Source organism: Hypanus sabinus, unplaced genomic scaffold, assembly GCF_030144855.1.
Source record: "Hypanus sabinus isolate sHypSab1 unplaced genomic scaffold, sHypSab1.hap1 scaffold_61, whole genome shotgun sequence".
Classification (NCBI taxonomy): Eukaryota; Metazoa; Chordata; class Chondrichthyes; order Myliobatiformes; family Dasyatidae; genus Hypanus; species Hypanus sabinus.
The window spans coordinates 1,214,314-1,220,948 of NW_026781466.1; positions in this window are offsets into that span (position 1 = coordinate 1,214,314).

Consider the following 6,635-nt stretch of genomic DNA (forward strand, 5'->3'; position numbering starts at 1 on the left):
CCATCTAGTCTGTGCTGAACTATTTAAACTGCCACTCCCACACCCCTACCATCCAGGTACCTACACGAACCTCTTAAATGTTGAAATCGAGCTCGCATGCACCACTCGGGATGGCTGCTCATTCCAAACCTAGATGACCATCTGTGTGAAGAAGATTCCCCTCATGTTCCCCTCAACATTTCACCTTTCACCCTTGACCCCTGGCCTCTGGTTGAAGTCCCACCCAATCTCAGTGGAGAAAGCCAGCTTGCATTTACACTATCTGTGCCCCTCTACCACAATCAAATCTCACCTCGATCTTCCACATTCCAAGGAATGAAGTCCTGACCTGTTCAATCTTTCCTTATAACCAAGTACTCCAAACTTGGCAACATCCTTGTGAATTTCCTCTGAAATCTCTGAAACTCTTTTAAATCTTTCCTGTAGGTAGGTGACCAAAACATCACACAACACTCCAAATTAGGCCTCTTTTACAAGTCAACATAATATCCATCTTTTGTCAGTATTTGGTTCATGAAAGCCAATGGGCTAAAATCTTTCTTTCCATCACTATCTAACTGTGATACCACTTTCAGTGAATTAAGGACTTATATTCCCAGGTCCCTTTCTTCTACAACACTCCTCCGTGCCCAACCAGTCACTGTGAAAGACCTCTGTTGGTAGGTCAGTCCAAAGTGCAACAACTCACACTTGTCTGCATTAAATTCCATTTTCCATTTCTCAAACCATTTTCCCAGGGGGTCCAGATTGCACTGCAAGCCATGATAGTCTTCCTCGCTGTCCACTACACCACCAGTCATAAATCTGCTAATCCAGTTAACCACACTATCATCCAGATTACTGATCCAGATGACAAACCACAACAGATTCAGCACTGATCCCTGTGGCAACCACTAGTCACAGGCCTCCAGTCAGAGAGGCAACCATCTGCTACCACACTCTGGCTTCTGCCAAAGACAGTGTCTCATCCAATTTACTATCTCATCTTGAATGCTGAGTGACTGAATCTTCTTGACCAACCTCCCATATGAGACTGTGTCAAGCGCCTTGCTAAAGTCCATGTAGACGACATCCACTGCCTTGTCTTCATCCACTTTCCTGATAACTTCCTCGAGTAGCTCCATGAGATTGGTTAGACATGACCTACCATGCACAAAGCCGTGCTGCCTATACTTAATCAGTTCACATCTATCCAAATACTTATATTTCCGGTTCCTGAACATACGTTCCAGTAACTTTCCCACTATTCACTACTAGTCACCACTCCGTGGGTTTGGAGATTTCCCTTGAATTTCATAGAATCATAGAAATCTATAGCACATTACAGACCCTTTGGCCCACAGTGCTGTGCCGACTATGTAACTTACTCTAGAAGCTGCCTGGAGTTTCCCTAGCGCATAGTCCTCTATGTTTCTGAGCTCCATGTAACTATCTAAGAGAGTGTGAAAAGTCCCTGTTGTATCCGCCTCGACAACCGCTGCTGGCAGTGCATTCGACACATCCAACACTCTCTGTGTAAAAAACCTACCCCTGACATCCCCTCCGCATATATTTCCAAGCACCTTAAAACTATGCCCCATCCTGTTAGCCATCTTAATGCTGGGGAAAAATCCTCTGGCTATCCACACACTCAATGCCCCTCATCATCTTATACACCTAAAAAAGGCTCTAAACATAAACAAGGAAATTATACATTGCTCTGAGGATTTGTCAGAAGTAAACACAATTATGAGGGTATAGATAGGGTAAATGCAAGCAGCTTTTTCCACTGAGGTTGGGTGGGACGAAAACCAGAGGTCATGGGTAAGTGGGGGAGGTGAAAATTTAATGGGAACATTTGGAAAAGTTCTTTACTGAAATGGTCGTGAGAGTGCAGAATGAGATGTCAGCACTAGTGGTGAATATGAGCTCGATTTCACCATTAAGAGAAGTTTGACAGGTACCTGGATGGTAGGGGTACGGAGGGTGATGATCCCGGTGCAGGTAGTTGCATTAGAGAGCTTAAATGTTTTTGTGGCATTGACTAAATGGGCCAAATAGCCTGTTTCTCCACTGAACTTCTCCATGTTTCTGCGACAGAGAAGCTGGCCAAACTTGTTTGGAAGGGAAAAGGTAGGAGTGACAATGGAGCAGCAATGGCTGGAGTTTCTGGGAGCAATTCGAGAGCTGAGTAATCAATACATCCCAAAGACGTGGAAGCATTGGAATGGCAGCAGGGCACAACCGTGGGTTAAATGAGAATCCAAAACCAACATAAAAGCAGAGGAGAGGGCAAACAAAAGAGCAAAAGACCATTAAGAAGCTTTTAGAATCCAACAGAAGACAACTAAAGGAAAGTCAGATGAGTTCGGGAGTGGAATTATGAAATGGCTGTCATTAATGAGTTTTGGTTGCACCCAACAGTCCGCGGCATTTAGAGGAACAAGTTATCCAGGGCCTCAATATCTCTTGAAAACCAAGATTCCCTGCACTAGTTACCATTCAACTTTTATTTTGTCAGACACATACAAACTCTACACCCTTAAAATTTCACTTCTGAAGAACTCGCACTTACCAAGTACTGCTTTGCTAAAAAACATCCTGTCCCAATTAACACTTGTCAAATCCTTGCAAATATCATAAAAATTGGCCTTTCAATTTAGAATCTCAAGAGAGGTCCAGGCCTCTGCTTTTCTGTATTTACTTGGAATCTCATGATCAGTAGATACAAAGTGTTCCCATACACTAATTTCTGTCACTAGCCCTAGATCACTTCCCAATAGCTTATTGCACACTTCTACATCGGGAATTTTATATACTGATTAAGGTAGATTTGATAAGCTCTACCCCATCTAGTCCTTTTACAGCCTAGGATTCCAGTCAATAAACAGAGAGTTAAAATCACTCACTTTATCAACCTTTGTTTCTTGGCATAGTCCGCAATCTCTCTACAGATTTGTTCCTTGAAATCCCTCAGACTGTTGGGCGCAAGCAAGTCCAAGTAATGGCTACAATATCATAATTTCATGTCCTGAGGTCTGAATGACATCTGTTTGCTGTCAAAAAAACAACCTTGCCCTCAATGTCACTGAAACAAAGGAGCTGGCTGCAGACTACAGGAGAAATGGAGACAGGCTGACCCAGGATCTGGGGTTGAGAGGGTGAACAGCTTTAAGTTCCCTGGCACACACAACACCGAGGATCTCACCGGGTCTGTACATACTGGCTGTGTGGTGAAAAAGGCACAACAGCACCACTTTCACCGCAGGCGGTTCAGGAAGTGTGGGACGGGGCCCCAAATACTAACAACTTTCTACAGGGGCACAATTGAGAGCATCCTGACTGGCTGCATGACTGCCTGGTATGGGTGCTGTACTTCACTCAGTTGCAGGACTCTGCAGAGAGTGGTGCAGACAGCCCAGCGCATATGTAGATGTGAACTTCTCACTATTCAGGACATTGACAAAAACAGGTGTGTAAAAAGGGCCACTGTGTAAAAAGGATCATTGGGGACCAGAGTCACCCCAACCACAAACTGTTCGAGCTGCTACCATCTGGGAAACGGTACAACAGCCTGAAAGCCCGGACCAACAGGCCCAGGGACAGCTTCTTCCACCAGGCCCTCTGATTGATTAATTCATGCTGATACAATTGTACTTTTATTTATCCTGACTGTCCTGTTGTACGTACTATTTATTATAAACTATTATAAATTTCACATTGCAACTTTAGACAGAGACGTAACATAAAGATTTCTACAACTCGTGTATGAAGAATGTAAGTAATAAAGTCAATTCGATTCAATTCACCCTCTCCACTATCTGTTCTGTCATTCTGGCTCCAATCCTCCCTGCAACTTTAGTTTAACCACCCACCCCACAGGGGAGCACCAGCAAGCCTTGCCACTAGGATATTCGTCCCTTTCTAGTTCTGTTCCACTAACTAACAAATCCCCTATCACCCCTTTGACTTTCCTCTGCCAGGTAATTCCCCCCAACAGTTTCTAAAGTGTCCACCTGTTGTTGTGTGGGATAGCAACAAGAGTACTCGGCGATGGCTATTTAACCTCACTCCCCTTCCTGACTCTCACCCAGTTTCCTGTGTCCTGCACCTTGGGTGCAACTCACCTCCCTGCTCGTCATACCTATCACACCCTCTGACGCTTGGATGATGCGGAATTCATCCACTTCCAGCTCCAACTCCTTAAAGTGCAGCTGGATATACACCTTCTACGTGAGTGCGTCAGGGACACTGGAGGTCTCCCCGCCTTCCCACCAATGTCCCCTCTAATTTGTAGTGACCAGTGTGTGCAAAAACCTTGTACTGTACAATTTTTACCCACTGACAACAACATGTACAAACTGAATTTTACATAGAGAGATATTCATTTCAACAGCGAACAAGTCACTGTCAGTAAGATCTTTAATCTCCTCTGGTTGAGTCTTGATTGAGTTCATCTGCACTCTCACACAACCTATGTAACAGGTTAATGAAGGATTTACTCGCCACAGCTTTTGCAAACCACCTATTTGTGATTTTCTTGCTAAATGATGCTTTCAACTTCAGATTTCCAAATATCACTCCACTAGAAAATTCTCCAGCAACTCTTGCATCACCACAACACACACAGTATTGTACATAAATATTTCCCCTGAAGTCTCACCCAGGTGACTGACAGTGGTGAACAGTGATGGTAATGCCAAGGAATACTGCCTTTAAGGACAGTAGTCCGTCTCCCTGGAGTCTGGCACATTTCTGATGTGAAAGCTACTTGTTGCCCAGGGCAAAGGTGTTTGATATCATTACGTAGCCAGACAGAATTGGTGGAAGCGTGTTCTCACTGGTAGAAAAATGCAGACCGAGTGGAGGTAGAACAAGCAACAGACACAAAATGCCGGAGGAACTCAGCAGGCCAGGCAGTATCTATGGAAAAGAGTACTAATGCTGAATTCCTCCAGCAATTTGTGTGTGTAGCTTGGATTTCCAGCATCTGCAGATTTCCTCTTTGTGATTGGAGGTAGATCAAAGATGATTTTCTCAACTGGTGATGTAAAAGATTTTAGAGCCATAGAATAGAACACGACAGCACAGTACAGGCCCTTCAGCCCTCCATGTTGTGCCAACCCATATAAACCTTAAAAAAATGAACTAAACCCACACTACCCCGTAACCCTCCATTTTTCTTTCATCCATGTGCCTGTCCAAGAGGCTGTTAAATACCCCTAATGTTTTAGCCTCCACCATCACCCCTGGCAAGTCATTCCAGTCACTCACAACACTCTGTGTAAAAAAAAACTTACCCCTGATGTCTCCCCTAAACTTCCCTCCCTTAATTTTATACATATGCCCTCTGGTGTTTGCTGTTGGTGCCCTGGGAAACGGGTACTGACTATCCACCCTGTCTATGCCTCTCGTAATCTTTTAGCCCTCTATCAAGTTCTAGACCTTTCATATTATTTCACATTTCATAAAGATTGAAACAGAATAGGCTGAAACACACTGTTCAAAAGTGCTGGCGTTCAATCCACTTGGTGCATTGACTCATTACATTTTTTGGGTTTATGTTTGTCAGAAACACATCCAACAGATTTCCCATCAGAAGTGCAGGTAAATTCTGGACCTGATTTCAAATGAACCACTGAGCACTCTGAAAAAAAGGTGCGGCAGAGGCCGATTTCTCCCCTGTGCTTTTATTTTTCGTGTGAACTATGTAACATTGATGGTGATTAATGATCATTACTTTCAGGCGACAGCCCTCCAAACATGTGACGAACCACAGTAAAACTTAGTGAACCTGCCATGGTTGGGTCTTGGGTGTCGGACCAGCAGATTTTCTGTATTATTAGATGTTCTCATATTAATATATCATACCTCACTTCCAAATCACTGTTTTTAGACATCACATTACAGAATGATGTGTTCCACATAACCTCCAAGTTTAAAAGACGCTCAGAAAATAAGGTCAAAGTAAGTTTCAAAGTCATCTGGGAAACAGAAACGTGCAAGTTTAAAGGGAGCAGAGATACCTGACTGACCTGCATGAGGTGTTGAGCTACCTAAAATGCATTCTTGAACGTATAGTGTAGATTTAAAGCATTAATTGGATTTAAATTATTTCATTAAATTAACATTATCTTGGATCTCTTAATCCTAATTCACAAGTTTAACGTAGGATTAACCCTTCTGCATTTGGATAATTACAATCTTTGTTCTTTTCTTTTGAAAAATGCAGTCACATGATAACACTATTCAAACTTCAGACCAAAAGTCTTTTTTTTCCCCACTTCTATTTTTTCCCAGGAAAAAAATACTATAAACTTTTTGCTATTTAAAATTGGTAACATTTGTCAATTCATGCTGTTGTTTAAAATTAAATTGCTTAACTCCCTGAAGCAAACTTGTAAGTTCACTAGCTAATAAAGAATTGAACAAAGAGGATTGTATATTTTACGCACAAAGCAGCATAATGTCAATGCTCCTATATCATAAATTGGGAGACGAATGTACACATCCCAACCTTATTAGGTATTTGTACTCAATTTTTCCCACAGATGGTGAACTGCTAATCTTGGCTGGTTCATCAGGCATAGCATGGAGTAGATTTGAAGGGAGGTGGGGTGGTTTGTGTATTTGCGGCAGTGCTGGGAGGAAAAATC